This window comes from Pleurodeles waltl, chromosome 4_1, assembly GCF_031143425.1.
Source record: "Pleurodeles waltl isolate 20211129_DDA chromosome 4_1, aPleWal1.hap1.20221129, whole genome shotgun sequence".
NCBI lineage: Eukaryota > Metazoa > Chordata > Amphibia > Caudata > Salamandridae > Pleurodeles > Pleurodeles waltl.
In genome coordinates, this window is record NC_090442.1 from 869,516,327 (window position 1) to 869,533,585 (window position 17,259).

Sequence of the window (17,259 nt, forward strand, 5' to 3'; positions counted from 1 at the left end):
TAAAAAATGACGATATGGCGGTGCTAAGGTGTCGCTAGGAGCTCTTAAATATGTCCCATGATGACTCTGGGATATTATACAGCAGTCCATTCAAGTCAAAATAAACACTTGGGGTGGGGCTCTCTTCGTTCTTTGGGGCTCTTATTAAATTAGCCCAATTAAACGGGTTTTAGGAGGAGTTCTTGAAATGCCCTGCTGGACTAAGGGCTGCCCCCGCTCCCTCCTCGCCTGCGCCCCTGCCAGAGATCAGACCTCTCAGCTGTCACTTACACGGCAGGGTTAAGATCTGATTGCAGGTACTGCCGGGGAAGCCAATGGGAAGCAGCCGGGGATGATGGCGTGTGACATCAGCTCCCAGACTAGTACATGCTGGAGAACAGCTGAGCTGGCTCCCAGCTCCAGCGCCCGTGCCAGGATGATGGATGTTTACATATCTTCATTGAAAGCCAATTATCTCTCTTCGGTGTGAGGCCGCGGGATCCCTCTGCTGCACCGAGCCGGTCCAGCTCCTTTTTCCGGCGCGCCAAGTCTCTGGCTGGATCCTCTTCTGCAGATTCGCCGGGGTTCAGCTGGAGAGACGGGGATGCTCGGGGAGAGCTTGCGTACTCCGGGCAGTGCTGCTCTTGGCAGGGCTTAAAGGTACAGTGTTTGGCGGCTGCACGGGTATTGTATGGGGGTACATTGTGAACTTGTACTTACAAAGAAATATTGCCCCGTGAGTCTGAGTTTAGCAGACCATATAGAATGCGCACGGTATTTGTTTCTTAGACGCAGTGGTACCACAACAGTTTTATTTTTTTTAAGCTTGACAGATATTACATACGCAGGTGACAGTGTGCTACATGGTGGGGTAATGTACCGTAACTGTGACTTTGACAGTATAGTTTTACCCATATGAACCCTATTCCCATGAAATGTAAGTTCTCCCTCGAAATGTTCAGTATTCATTTAAAAAAATGGTTGGAGAAACCGTGACCCGCACTTTCAGGTTGGACAACCCTAAATGTAGCACCCCGTGCCCTGTTCTAGATGCCCTCTTGCCCTAGGGATGTTTTCAACACGTTGTCTGCTCCACGCCTCCTAGCACAATTCACGCACACTTTTCGCAGGACTGCCGGCGCCGCTGCTTTTCCACGTCGTGTCTCCTACTTCACACGCGCCGCAGCAGTCTTTCTATTTTTGTAGAAAGGGCCCTTAAAACTCCCGAGCTGGTGGGAATTTCGGAGATTAGGTCTGACACTGACACTGACAAATCAGATGCGATAAAGGTATTTAATTGACTGAGGGAGCGCAGGGGCGACTGTGTGAAAAATCCAATAGCCTGCCAGTCTCGTCAAGAGCAGCCTACAATGGGGGATGCTGCAGGACACACCAAGTTCAGAGAAGGAGCAGTGGCAATTATTCTCGCGCACGGGATTCACTGAAATCTGCGAAACCTTCCTAGCCATTTCCTTCATCCTTCACACTGCTGTGGACTTCTACTTATTACGTTGCGCAGCACCGCAGTGAGTCTGTTTCAGCGTTTTTTCCTGGGGTCAGTTTGGATGACTGTCAGAATGTAAGGGATTTAGTGGAATCTGTGTCGAAAATCTTTCTGAACACTTTCCAGCCAGTGGGATCAGTGGGTTAAACAGCTAATGCAGGCTAGTCCCCGTATAGCATTCATGAACGTTCCAAAGGACGTTATCGTAGAATAATTGGCCACCTCCCAAGTTGTGCCTTACCTTTTGATTGCCTAGTGAAGCAGAGTTCCAAAAAGTAGCTCAGAACCAGTTAGTACTCAGTCTGGAAGCTATCTGAATAGTCAGTTCTGCATGAATGTCACGTGTTCTGGTTTACTAGATGTGTGGCTCCCTTTATATAGAAATTGTCCGAGGCACTAAGAAAAAGTCATGTAACTCAAATTAGTGATGCTCGTTTTATTATTGACCTATGAAGGATGAGAGGCTGAGTTTCACAAAAGCTTCTGAAGTGCATGCTGTAGTAGACAGAGTTGTCTGAGCATACTTCACAACGTCCTGCTCCCCGCATAAGCCTTGTCCAGCTTCAGCTCCTCCGCGCCTCCCTTCCTTGCCTCACGTCCCTGCGTGGTTCCTGTCATGCGTCACTAGACGTAATGGCGTTTTAATAACTTCTTTCTAGGTGCTCGCTTATTGACCGCAAGCTGTTTTTGTACTCCTTATTGATTCCTTCATGGCTGTTAAAATAATTAAACATGCAGGCTTTCTTCCTCCATCCATCAAGGCATATCTGCATTTTCCGTTGGACACGTTAGAGATGCTATCTTTTAATGAGCTTGGGAAAGTCACTCTGAGTCGAACGCACCTGTCCGTGCTTCCCACAAACCATTATTTGCTCGTCTGCCAGCACAGAAATGCCAACATGTACTGAACAGCGCCAGTTGGAAATGTCATTTCCATTAGGTTTTGGAATTCTCACTCGACCTTCTATTTTGCAGATGAGTTTTACGCACGCGGAGGTTAGCAAGAGGAGCCAATTGTACAAAAGAGAACTATTTTACTATGCAAACGACCTTTAATATGCAAATTAATTGACATTTTCTACTGGCAAGTAGCAGTGATGCTTAGCAGGACAGCGTTAAGTTGCAAACTTGCTCCGTTTTTGATTCTTCACTGGTCTTGGCAAGCGAGATAACTCAGTGACGTGAGCATAACTCAGATAATCACCTTTCTGAAGTGAACACCTTTGAGTTTGGTCATTTTTACATTATTGCGATGTCTCAGTTCAGCAGTTTTCGCTCCGGGCACTTCCTGGTTCAATTTCATAGGTGCGGTGTGGCCTGGGAGAAAATTAGTCTCTGTCTTATATTAACTGGTAAATATGTATTTTACACAAGCAGTCACTGAGAGCTGAGATGCCAGAAGTTTTCCCCGTTTATTTGGCAGTGGAAGTGCAGTGGGCTTAATTGCTTGAGTATGTGCGCGCTATAGATGGAGTTTTGTGTGATGTGTGCTGCGTGAGAGTCAAGGACTCCCGTAATCAGCATTCAACCACAACTGTATTCATGCGCTGTCTTTTTCATGTGTAACAACATCTGTCACCTTGAAGCAGCATTCAGTAAAGGAGCACGTTCTGCGATAAATCTGTGCTTGAAGGCACTGGGCAGAGCTAATGAATACTAAGTCCCCTTAAAGAGACAGTTTCTTTCTACATTTATTTTTAACTACGAGACCGTCCCACCTGATCCGACCTCACTGACACTTTTTTGTTTTAATGAGCCCGTGAGTAAAAAAAAAAAAATCTTGCTTTAAGATGACAGCAGTGAGGGTGTCACTGTCTAGGTCATCTACACCTTCAGTTTATCTTACGCGCAGGCGGACCTCTCGCATGAGGCTCCATTCCATCACCAGCCCCTTCACATTAAATGTATTCGAGAAGACTGGGGTCTGTGACAAGTCAGAGACATGCTGAAATGTAATCACAGGTGACACCATAAGAGAATCCCATTGGGTAGGTTGCAGGACACAAACCACAACAAAGCATCTCCCACATAGGCCTCACTACTGACCCACATCCTGCCAGCCAAGAAAAACCTCTGGAGCAGCCTTCTGCCCACCCAAGAAAAACGTTTCAGCACCACGTCAGGGTTGCATAGATGCAAATACAATATTGTACAATAGATCAGTGACCCCACCCTCTGTCCCCTAACATCGCTGAAATGAAACCACAAGAAGATTGCTGCAGAAGTTCAGTGGTGGTGGAAAGCTGATTGCTACAAAGTTAAAAGTTAAACTTTAATTCCCTGTAACAAATATTTTATTTTTAATGTGGGTGTGATGTTGGAGCGGGAGGGGAAGTTTTATTGTTAAAAAATAATGTACCACGAGACTTTCCTTTTCACTCTAAAGCATACTTTACAATGTGGCAGCTATTAAGAAAGGAACACAGTTTTTCTGTTGGTATGAAAACCATAGATGTCACATTAGTTTTTTTGCCATTATAGAATAAGTTGTTCAGCAGCACTGGTAGATTATATGTTTGCAGAATTTCTGTCTGCACATATGATGCTTGAAAAGTCTTACAGAGACATCACACTCCAGGAAATCCTTCATGTGAGATTAAGGTGGGGTCGGGGGACTAAATGTATGTGAAAGCCATCGCTAAGTTCTATAGACGTTTTCCCAACTCACGAGTTTTGAAACACTTTATGTGGCAAAAGTTAAACTTGCTGAGAAAAATTCCAATCCCTTGCCATTGTGAATAGAACAGCTCTGCAAGTGCTGAACGTTCGGAGAAAAACACCTATGCACTTTTTCCCATCTAGTTTGGGTTTGATGAGAATGAAAATTATTTCACAATATGGTGAAAATGATTTTATAGTTTGGTGAAATTCGCTTTGCAATGTGCAGAATAACTCAAAAGACCCAACGGCAAGTTTCCTAATGTTCCCAAAACTGAAAATTTGGAACTACATAAAATATTGACAGAGTATACAAAAAGTTTCACAACCCTACTGGTGACAAGCCTATCGTTTGCTAGTATAATGTATTTGAAAAAGATTAGTCCATAAAACTCTAATAAAGTGCACAAGTGACTTTGGGAGGACTTCTAAACTGAATGGGCCTGATTCAAAGGAAAATACTTTTTTGCATTGGCATTTCTTCTGCGAGGATAGCTAGTATCTCTGTACTTTAGCTGCACTTCCCTTCCCATACTGAAACAAGATTTGCTATGGCCTTAGCCTGAAATTCCTTCTTTGACCTTTTCCAGGGCGGGAAAGGGTCGATTTAAGTAGAGGTTGGTGAACGGCCGCAAAATAATGTGTTTGCAGGGGTTCGAAAATTTCAAGGCTGTACACTCATTGAACAGCCAGCTCTCCAGCCGTAGCCTGTTTCCTACTGCAGTATGCTGTCCTGGGGTAATATTACTTGGGTGTATATGGATTTACAACTACTAGGTCACACTTTGGAAATGTTTAGCAGCCGTAAATCCTGACATTTGCACTAGTAGAACTGCTTTCCGAGTGGAAATGGATGCAGTCCAGTGCATGGAAAACGTAGAGACCAGAGTATGGGGGTAAAAAAACATTATTGTGGACTAACCTAAGAGTACATGTGAGACCCGTGCACAAAAAAGCCATATTTATTGACACATACTTTGTAGTTATACTCAAAGAACCTTCATGCTGTACAAATGCTGCCTTCTTGTGTTTCAAGTCTCTCTTTGTTAAACTCCGGGTGGTTTGTGGTGATCACATTTACAACGTAGCTCAGAGGAGTAAAATACGGTGAACCCTTGCCTTAAAAAAGGTTGGAACCAGAAAGCTGAGAAAGTCATAGCTTAATTGTTACTGCTGCTTTGGTGCCTGCGGAACTGCAAACAGTGGGGCAACAACTGACGGGCCCATAGCTTGGGCCTGATGATTTCCTCTGCAAGTAAAGCTAGATTACAACCTTTTCTACACAGGTACGTGGTGTGAGGAACCCAGGTGAAGACAGGCATTCCATGCTCTCCCCTCACCCTACCCATGCATGCCATCCATGCGCTAATCCCTCGCCAGAGCTTAAATCCTCCATATTCCCTCTACTCGGGCCCAGTTTTGGATTTGAAAACAAAAGTACTTTTGGGAATAAAATTAGTATCAATGAGGCATTTGTTTCCCTACAGTCAGACTCAATAAGTAATGTTGACTTTTCATGAAACATCACTAATACCATAACTCTTTGCGTGTGTAAGAACAACACGAGCCCCACCAGTACACTTTGCATTTTTCTTATCGTATCTTTTACCATCTTATGGCTCTCAAAAGATAAAGAAGTAACATTTAAGTTTAAGATGTTCCACTGCGAAATGAATAAATAGCCTTTTACCAGTTTTCTGAATAGGGTTACATGTCTAAGTTTGTTGTATTTTAGCCCCCTCCCCATATTCTGAATAGGTAAAGCATACAAGAAGAAGTCAGACATGAGTTTAGGAAGAAAGCATTGCTATTTTTTTAGATAGCTACGTGCTGTCACCGCTGTGCTGATTGTCATTGCCACTTGGCTCAAACAAGCTTCGGTAAGTGTTTGATCGTTATCATTAGGCCTGGCAGAAACTTAAGTTACACGGGTGTATTCTCACATAATTTTGATAACTTTGTGTCATACCTGTTATGCAAAATTCCTCAAAATACGCTATTAAACTACGTTGACTAATTAAGTGACTTGGCTGTAAAAATGTAGTACAAACATTTGGGAACTATCGAATGACCAGAATGTGAGTGGCTGCTGTTTGCAGTGCTTGTTTTTTTTTTTTTTTTGCGCTATCTTTTTTAGCCGAAAATGCATCCATGCATCCACGGAGGCAGTTTGCCCTAAAATATAGCTTCAAATGCTGTATTTGCCTTTTACGCAATTATGTGTAATATCATTTCACATAATTACACAAAAATAACATACCAGTCTTTGCACACCATTGACTATAATGCAAATGAACATGACTTTTATTTTGGCTTAAAAATGCTCTAGGTATAATTCCCTTTGCTATCTGGTAAACCACATTTATCTTCGATGTTTACCAGTTGAACAATTGGACGATGTAGTTTGTGGAACTGCTGGTCAAAGAGCGAGCATGTAAGTGGGTCTCTTCAGTTCAGATAAGAGACCTTCTGCACTCTCCGCCGAGGAGTCCCTTTTAGTTCAAGTGATTTTTCATCAGGCTATAGTAATAGAAGAAAGCAGACAATGCTGACGCGGTCATCAAAGTGCAGCGGGCAGAGATGACCACCAGTGTGCTTTAATCACCTCGCAGTGCTGTGAAATCAAAGTCACTTCTCATAGGACACATTGCTTCTACCAAAGTGCAGTAACACGGTTCAAAGTAGCTTGGCTACCAAAGGCCTAAAGGTTTAGCTGGTCTTCTTCAAAGTGCAGACATTTTGAAGCCATTTAGTGCTTGAGGAAAGTGTTACTTCACCAGCCCTGCCATTGGTTAAGAAAATAGAATAGTTTTTTCCAAAAAGAGATCAGCGAGGAGCAAACCTTGATGTGCAGGGGAAGCTGAATACAAAGTTTGCAGGCCTTTCCAACAAAGGATTGATACATAGAAACTGAATGGATGGTTTGTGACCGCGAAAACCAGTGCTTAATGTGCATCAGTGTTTGCACGGAATGGGCGACTTTGGAGGATGGCTCTGCTTAATTTGAGCCAGTGGTTGCAGACTGGGCCCACCGGCACGCGTTTTTGGGATTGTTACTTTCTTTTCCTCATCAGACTTTAACCAAGAGAGAGAAAAATCAGAAGGAGAAAAGGCGGAAGAAGAGAAAGACAGAACAACAGTGACAGAGGCAGTACACATGCATAAAAAAGAACCTGAAAGAGAGAGCTAACGTGGCAGAGAGTGCCTGGTGGTAGAAGAAAGAGGAATGAAGTAGAATCAAAATTACACAGCCTTGAGAGTCTGCATCCCCAACATTCGTCATTTCTTATTGTGGGCATATGAAAATATTCTGTTTCAAGCGGTGATAAGTAGGCATTGCAGGTCAGGGATTCAATGGACATTTTTTGAGAATAGGTGCAAACTCGTTAGATGGTAGCTATTCCCAAAATGTCCACAGAGATTCAATCCTGTCAAATACAGGAGTAAACCCTTAGTAGGACAGGAATGTGGAGTGAACACTTTCAAAATAAGCAAGAATGCAGGGGAATGAGTTTCTTCACTGGGGTAACATAGATGCGTACAAGTACAATTTATTTGACAATTGAACCTTCCATATTTGCTATCTACTTGTGAGGTTCCCTAAAGATTGCCACCTATTTCCTTGATTTCAATAGATACAACATCTTACCATCGATTGGCATCAAAGCATCTCTTACCATTCATGATATTGCATCCATCTTTAAACATTGGACATTTCTGTACCCAGCAGGCCAGAGGGCAAAACCAACCCAACGCATTCAAGGGAATCTTTTAAATTAGAAGTGCTCAGATGTGCACTCAAGAGAAACCCGAGGCTGAACAACAAGTAACGAATGTAAGGTGGGGGATAATCCTTCACCAGTCTGGACTTAAATTGGCTTTAAACCTTCTCCTGTGAACGTTATTATCTGTTCAGTAACATTCATTATTACACAAAGCTAACTACCAAATGAAAAAATAAAACACAAGTTTACTGGTGGGTTAGGTCATCGAGGCATAATTGACATATTTTAAAGCTGAATAGAGCTTAAACTGAGACTATCTCGCTAAATCTAGAAAAAGAAGAAGAAAAAAGAAGAGACTAGCATTTCATTACCACTTATATTCAAAAAGTCTTTGGAGAGGTACATCAAGTCTAAGTCTACATGCAAATTTTGATTTCAAAATGTCAATGAATGGCAACATCGTTTGCATGGTGAGAATATGATACTCTCAGCTGCCTTTACTAAATGCAACACAAAATTAATTCATTAATCTGCCTCCAGGCAATAAGCTGAGCCACAGAGCATTTCAGTGTGCTCCATCAGCACAGCTCCACAGTGGTGCTTGGCATAGGAGTTGATCAACCTTCTTTTGCATCCTTCATCCTAGTGTGCACATTGAGGGTGTTATGGTGTGTTACTGAAACTTAATTAATTGTGAAAATCACCCCAAAGAAGCACCTCATCACTAGAGCCCAGGGCCAGAGAAAGGAGGTAGGGAGCGGTTAGAAATATCAAGTTTTGAGAAGTCTTTCGAAACAAACAAAAGCAGAGCACGTACAGATGTGCAGCGGAAGTCTGTTCCAATGATGTGGGCCTAGATAAGAAAAGGATTGTCTTCCATGTCTGGCTACGCAAATTCAGCATGGGCAGAGCAAGAGTTGATCCTTGGATCTCAGATTTCTGGTGGGGATATAGGGGAGGAGTTTTTTTGGAGCTACACTGGACCATTACCTGATAGGGTTCTGTGTACCAGGCATATTAGCTTGAAAATGGCTAATTTCCTAATAGGAAGTCAATGCAATGATCCTAAAGTAGATTCAGAGGGATTGCAGGAAGAAGTTTGCTGAAAAGGTGAGCTGTGTTGTTTTGAATCACCTGTAGTTTTGATTAAAGTGATTAATTAGCTGCTACCAATAGGGCATTTCCATAGTCCAGGCAGCAGCTGATGCCAAGAGCCTGCATAAGAGTTCTTCTTGTGTGGAGAGACAACCACTGAAATACTCTTCTCAGCATGCATATTATACCAAAACAGGTGCAGCACATGGAGCCTACCTTCTCCCTCATTGTGAGATCGTCATCAGTTAAGCTACCAAGACACTCGACAACCTTTCTGGGTTGAGGTGAGATGCCTAGTTCGGACGGCCAGCAGTCATGGGCCTTGCCAAACAGCATAATCTCATTTTATGGCTGTTGAGCTGTAGGCAGTTCTGGGACATCCAGGATGCAAGCTTCCTCATACATTCCTCAAATTTGGGTTTTGTAGATATGGGGTTTGGGCACATGGAAATGATCAGTTGCGTGCCATCTGCATGTGATATGACATTGAGGCTGCAGGACCTGACTACTTGAGCCAGTGGTGCAATGTATATGCTAAAGAGTGTGGGGCTCAGTGAAGAACCCTGTGGCATTCCTTTGTCTTGAGACATGACACGAGATTTGAAATGACCTAAGTTAAAAGTTTGAGTCTGATTGCTAAGGAAATTCAGAAACCAGCCAAGGGCTTTGTCTCCTATACCAGTCTAGGAAAGTCTTTAGACCACGATGGAGTGTGAGTTGGTGTCAAAGGCAGCATACCGGTACAGTAGCATCAGCATGGCTGGAAAGCCCTTATCAAAGGAAAATCTGATGGTGTCCAGAATAGCCATCCATGCAGTTTCTGTACTGTATGAGGCTACGGAACCTGATTGCAATGGGTCTAAGATGGATTCCAAATAGCATGAGAGTTGTTGAATGACCAGGCTTTCTAAAAAATTTCTGAGGTAGGGAAGAAGAAATATGGACCTACACTTCACTGGTTTGTGAGAGTCTGCATTGGATTTTTTAAGAATGGGCTTAACTTGTGCTGTCCAAGCCTGAGGTACAGTAGCAGTGTTCAGAGAGAATATTAAACAGTGCTGTGATGTCTGCGGGCAGAGTGGTAGCAAGTGACACCATAATGTGTGGTCGAGATAGGATGGAGGGGGAACCTGACTAGATTTTGCTCATCATTTCTAAAGTTAGTTCCAGGGTGATGGGCTCAAGGTACTCCAAAGTGGTGGAGGGCTTATGAATAGGGTGAATGGAATGAAAAGAGTCAGTGGGTGAGGAGTAGTTAGCACTGTTCCTCTAGAGTCTCAAGTTTTTTCCTCAAAATGGTTCGCCAGGGCATCACACAATTCCTGGGAGGCTCAGATGGAAGAAAGGAGGGAAGTGGGTCTCAGTAACTCATTTAAGGCTCAGATGCTCAGACAATTTGTGAGAAAACCAGTGTTGGGGTCCCAGTGGAGTTGTGTCAGGGATTACTGGGTCCCAGTTATATCAATGGGAATGTATACCTGTGGTGCACTTGAAAAAGCAATTTTATAAGATACCACACATGACCTAATCCGATGTCAGTTATACTGGGTTCAGATGTTCACTTACACCGGGCATCAGCACCTCTACAAATCCTTCAGCTCAACAAACTTCAGATACATTTCAGGTGTTCCAACTCAAACCAATTAAAAACCCTCATCTTTTTGCACCACTAATGAAGGCCTTGTGGTAAATACTGGGATAGACAGTCCGGAGGAGTGGCCAACTAGAGTATAAAGTGCCACAATGGTAGATCTCCTTAGCCTCTGGTGAACCAACAAGATACCACTAGCACAAAGGACAAGGAGAGGCCCTGACAGCTTCTTATGCTTCATAGCTCACCTTGTCAGAAAGATTTAGCAGAGGGAGGAAGGAGGATAGTTGCAGGAAGTGAAACCGAGAGATGGTGTATTATTCAAAGGTAGTGCTCTAAATGAGCTTGAGCATCCCTAAAAGAACCCTATACAGATTTGAAAATATCATACTGCTGGAAAAGGTGAAGAAATGGCAGTTTGTGGAAATGTTAGCGGGGTGCCCAATATGATTCAAAGTGCACCATTGTGTGGCAATGCATAGACAACATGCCCAGTACAATTAAGACAACTGATTTTATGGTGTATGTTGACATGCAAATTGTCCTGGTGTGCACCATAGGGCCCATTTTAGAGCTTGGCAGACATGGTACAAACATGACAGAGAACACTGTCCTCCAAAACCTAGGTCTGCCTGCTTACTTGGAGATGGGTGCACCTTAGGTTTTCCATCAACAGTTGATTCAATTAGCAGAAAACTTCCTTTCATTGCCCAACAGAGTAAGGGTCAACAGAAAAAAAGACGTTACATCACATGCCCCATTTAGAGTGGACAGTGTAATGTCTTTTTAATCACGTCTGTCACCACCAGGAAAAAAAACAGAAAAATTCTAGGGTATCTGACAAAGCATAAATTCCCTACAGTTTTGATCCTCATATGAAAGATCAATGTAATGGCAAGTGTGATTCCTGTCAGAGGTAATCTCAAATGAGGCAAAATACCCAGACAATCCTATGCTTACTTTGTAAAAGAAGGACTGTTGTTGTCTAAAGCTCCACTCAGAAGCTTCCGGCCTGTGCTAGTGGATGGCGCATGCTGAATACCAATTCTGTGCAGTCTGGTATCCACATCATGCCTGTTTAAACCTCTTTCAGACACTGGGCTCTTCTTTATCTCACGTTTGCAGGTTTCAGCTTTCTCCTTTTGAAATGAGTTTTCCATCTTTCTCCTTGCAATTCTTGTCTCTTTGTGTCTTTTTCCATTTCTTACTCTCAGGAAATGTCTGATGAGGAAAAATAAGTGTCAGTCCCCAAACAATTAGTACTGGTGAGTGATGACCCTTATGGGCAGCCAAATGCTCAAATTAAGCACAGAGAGCAAGGAACAACTGAGAACCCAGCTTGGGCCTCCACTACAAGTATTTTTCTGCTAGCAAATATTTTTCACCACAACCCTATCCTGGCCTATTACATTTTGTGGTGACCTCCCTATGTTCATCCTTAAAATGATTTGCTCTAGAGAGAACAGAGTTGAAAGATAACTGTCCAATGCAAACCCAAACTCGCCTTCTCCAAACCCAGCCAAACCTTTGAGCATGATAATGCTAGAGCGATCAAGAGCGACTTTTTGTCAGGTTTAAAAAACAATACTTACAAATTAGCCCCTGTTTCCGCCTTGAGTTATTTTGATTGTTTCCTCTTTTAAACCCACACACCCTGCACATCTTGAGCTTGGTACACTCTACTAAACGTTAAGCCAACAGTATTTTAAGTAGGCTTCAGGCTACCTGGATAAGAAGCACCTAGCAATGGTATCGTTGGAACAGGTATAAGTCTCCAACTTGCCCTGCGAGAGGGGGGGGGGAGGTCTTAGAATTATCATGCGAAAAATATATTTTAGCACGGGGTGTTTATTTTGTTGCTTGTCCCTGCAAAAATAGTGATAGAGGCATTCTTTGGAATGCACTTTGGTTATTAATAATGACTTGTTCAGATAAAACATGCAAGTTGTACCGTTCATACACATTATTACTGTAGCTTGCAGTTATTCAGTTTAATAAGTCTTTTACATAATTTATAGCGGCAAAGTCTGAAGCAAAGCATCACATTTAATTCATGCCGTGTTCATTGAGTTAAAAATAAAATAGCTGCTGCTCTTTTCATTTAATTTATTGAATTTATAGTGTGGCTGAATAGAACTGAAAAATTGTACACATTCATTGTAAAACAATAATACTCAAACTAAGACCATCAAGACGCGTGGGGCAAGGGAAAAGGAATAAAAATGAATAGAGAAGAAGTACATGTTCCTTCGCAGCAATTCAAAAGAAACTAAAGACATCGTTGAAAACAAAGCGACTCGAGATATCCAGGGTTTGGGGCAAAAATGAGAGAAAGAAACGCGACTTAAATCTAGTGAGATGAGGAGCAGCACAATCAAAGTGAAATACAGAAGAACGATTTTTGGAAGAAAAATAAAAATTGTTACCCATGTGACTTCATAAAGCATCTCAAAATCAGTCTGTTGGCACCAGTAACAAAATAAGATAAAGCGCTGTTCCTGATAAGCCATGGACCCACTCAGCCTATTCAGGAAGCAAGAAAGGATTGACTACTGCTTTAGACAATAATCTCAGGACAAAGTTGGCATTGGAGAATTTCTTATCCTGAGTTGGAGGTAATACGATAAGCAGAAGAAGGGCACGCCTGAGCTTGTAGGGGTATATTTGGTGGTGAATGGGGGATGAAGAATCATTACTCACCATGTGTACTAAATACAGTTTCATCTGCTTTGATTATAGCAACACACAGGCGCAGACAAACTCTGAACCACCAATGTCACAGAGAAAGAAAGACGACCCGCTGCCTTAATGAAGAGGAACACAGTTGCGGAGTGCAGAGAGGCTTTCAAAGTCAAAGGGTAATCTATCTGTGTCATCAGTAAACCCTGCCAGGATATGACGAGGGCTATCTAATAGGTGAGCTTATCTGCCCTATACTCTCGGTGAGTATCTTGGTGAGCATATCTGTTAGACTTGACAGCCTTAGGGTGGTCATCCCCCAACTTTTTGACTGCCTCCCTTCACTTTTTGGACACTGTTTTTGCTGGTTTTAGGATTCTGCGCACTTTGCACTGCTAATCAGGGCTAAAGTGCATATGCTTTCTCCCTTAAACATGGTAACATTGGTTCATACCCAATTGGCATATTTGATCTACTTGTAAGTCCCTAGCAAAGTGCATTCCATGTGCCTAGGGCCTGTAGATTGAATGTTACTAGTGGGCCTGCAGCACTGGTTGTGCCACCCACACAAGAAGCCCCTTAATCATGTCTCAGGCCAGCCAATGCAAGGCCTGTGTGTGCGGTTTCACTGCCACTTTGACTTGGCATTTAAAAGTACTTGCTGAGCCTTAAACTACCCTTTTTCTACATATAAGTTACCCCTAAGGTAGGCCCTAGGTAACCCATAGGGCAGGTTGCTGTGTAGGTAAAAGGCAGGACATTTACCTGTGTGTTTTTGTATGTCCTAGTAGTGGAAAATTCCTAAATTAGTGTTCAACTTCTGTGAGGCCTGTTCCTTTCATAGGATAACACTAGGGCTACCCTCATACACTGTTTAAGTGGTAGATTCTGATCAGAAAGGAGTAAAAGATCACGATTAGCATGGCTAGAATAGTAATAGAAAATCCTGCCTATTGGTGAGGCTGGATGTTATATTACGTTTTTAGAAATGCCATTTTAGAAAGTGAGCATTTCTCTGCACTTAAAAAATCCATCTGTGCCTTTCAGCCTGTCTCCAATCCACGTCTGGGTTGGGCTGGTTGACAACTCCCTTGTGTATTTCACCCAGACAACCACAAACACAGGATACGCAGTCACATCTGCACTCTTCTGCATACTGAATGGGTCTTCCTGGGCTTGAAGTGAGGAGAGGCCTGACACATTTCAAAGGCTGGTGGCCTGCCCTCACACAATGGACTGACAAACCTGTACTGAATGGGACCTTGTGCACTTCACAACAACTCTTCGAAGTCCCCCCACTTCAAAGGCATTTTTGGTTATATAAACTGGGTCCCTGACCCCACCATATCAGTCACTTCTGGACCAGATCCTGCAAGAGGAACTGCTGGGCTGCCCAAAGGACTCACCTCTACTGCTTTGCTGTGAAGGACTGCTGCCTTGCTGTTGCCCTGCTGCCTTGCTGACCTCTGACATTGCTGAGAAGTGCTTGGATTGAGCTTGCCTTCTGTTTTCGGAAGTATCAGGGCCAAAAAGACTTAGGGGGTCATTACGACCTTGGTGGGCAGATACCGCCGCCCGCCAGGCGGTAACCGCCATGCGGCCGCCAATGCGGCCGCACTCCTGCGGCCCCCATATTGACATTCCCGCTGGGCCGGCGGGCGCAAACCAAGTTTGCGCCCGCCGGCCCAGCGGGGATGAGGCCGCAACATAGGAGCCGGCTCCTAATGGAGCCGGCGGTGTTGCGGCCGTGCGACGGGTGCAGTTGCACCTGTCGCGCTTTTCACTGTCTGTAAGCTGGCCGGGGCCCTGTTAGGGGGCCCCTGCACTGCCCATGCCAGTGGCATGGGCAGTGCAGGGGCCCCCAGGGGCCCCAGGACACCCCTTACCGCCAGCCTTTTCCTGGCGGTGCAAACCGCCAGAAACAGGCTGGGGGTAGCGGTGTCATAATCCCCAGGGCAGCGCTGCTTGCAGCGCTGCCCTCGCGGATTACCACCGCCGGGGCTAAAACGGCGGGATACCGCCGCGGTCGTAATGAGGGCCTCCGTACCGCCAGCCTGTTGGCGGTACGGACGCTACATTACCCCTGGCGGTCGTAGCCACCTTAATCTCTTTGAGGAAACTCCTTGTGCTCTGAAAATCGATGCACAGCCTGCTGGAAATGATGGACAGCTTCCCTGAAACGAGAAAATCGCCGTACAGCTAAACTGGAACAACACAGCCCGACTTCCTGAGTGAAGGTCGACCCAGTGACTGCATTGCGACTGGAAATTTGAAGCACAGCCCTACCGGATCGACGCACAGCCAAGCCGTAATGACGCAGTCTGACTTCCTGAGTGAAGAATCGATGTAGTGCCTGCCGTGTGACAGGAAATTCAACGCATTGCCTACCGGATCTACGCAATGCCTGTGACTTCTCCCCTCACGATTTTTCTCTGCCTCGACCCTGGGCATCAAGAGAACCCCGCATTGCAGTGAGGATCCAAGACTGCACAGCGGAAATCGACACAAAGCCCCTTGCAGCGTGGAAAGAAACAGCCCATCGTCCGTGCTGCATTGGAAAATCTGACGCACACCTTATTTTTCCACGCATCGCCTTCTCTGCGGTCTCCGTGCGTAGTAATTTCGATGCAAACCAGGTACTTTGTGCAAACAAGAGACAACTGTTGATTTTTAAGATTTAAGACTCTTTTTAAACTTGCAAAAGTGATATCTCAACTTGTGCTTATTGATCCTTGCTCATTTTGACCTTAATTTAATCAGATAAATATCTTATATATTTTTTTACATATGTGGTGTATTTTTGGGGTATTTTCACTGTGTTATTGCATGGTTTATTGCACAAATACTTTACACATTGCCTTCTAAGTTAAGTTGACTGCTCAGTGCCAAGCCACCAGAGGGTGGGCACAGGATAATCTGGATTGTATGTGACTTACCCTGACTAAGATTGTGGTCCCTATTTGGACAAAGTTGAATACTGTTGCCAACTAGAGACCCCATTTCTAACAATATCCAGCATGAAAAAGATTACCGAAAGATGGAGAAAAGAGGCAGCTGCAAGGCAGTAGTCACTGTACCAGTGACGGAGCATTACAAGATCCAGTGATATGGCTGTAGATTGGGGTACTTCTTCCTGAATGGTATAAAGCAGACTGTATTGCATCATCTATAACTTTCTGCAGTTCATATGAGATATATCAGCAATGGATTCTGTGTCACCATCTGCCGATGGTCCATGTCTGCTAGTGGTGCTGTAGCAGATACAGTAAGAGGCACCATTACCCATGGTTAGATGAATTACCACCACATTCACTATTGGAGGATTTGACCTATGGCAAACTTCACTAGAACCCCTACTCGATTCTCATTATGGGGCAGAAGGAAGCCGTGGCACTCAGAAGCTTTAAGGTGTGTTTTTTCCCTTTTGTTAACTGCTACAGTATGACAAGGAGGCAATGGAGCCCCCCAATTACAATTTTAATCAAAATGGGTTGAGATGTGATAGTGGGTTTTAGGAATTGGGGTACATATTTCCAATGAATTGTCGTAGGGCAGCGCCGCAAGTCTATTTCCTGCTCTACCCTATGCCTATTCAAAAGGGTAGGAATGCACCGCATATATGAGATACAGTGCATTCATGTCCTTTCAGTCAGTGCCAGCTCACAATTTGGTGCCTCGCACCAAAAGCAGTCATCTTGCACCATAATGCAAGGGTGTTTGCGTCATTGGCAGGATTGATTTTGTGCACAAAAACAATCCTTGGGGCATTTTCCTCTTTCTATGTGTACTGCGGAATGCTAACTGGGGAGGCATACAGTTTTGACGCATTCCCAGGTATATACATGCGTTGAGCAGTAAATGATGAAGCATCTCAGAGCTACCAACCACCAATGCAACAGAGTAAAAGGGTGGGGCATAATCTAAATCTCATCAAAGGTCAAACTTCAAAAAGTGTAATTGGTGTGCAGATTACACTTTCTTAGATAATGAAATGGCTGCAATGTTGAAAGAAATCCTAGAGGAAATTC

General features: G+C 43.9%; 1 protein-coding gene across 1 annotated transcript in view; it reads left to right on the forward strand.

Annotated features, from left to right (window-relative positions):
* Nucleotides 1–356: 356 nt before the first annotated feature.
* MGAT4C (MGAT4 family member C) overlaps nt 357–17,259 on the forward strand; it is a 943,730-nt gene continuing 926,827 nt past the window's right edge. Inside the window, exon 1 of the mRNA XM_069229623.1 lies at nt 357–639. The gene's annotated coding sequence lies outside the window, so the exon portion shown is untranslated. The remainder of the gene's footprint in view (nt 640–17,259) is intronic.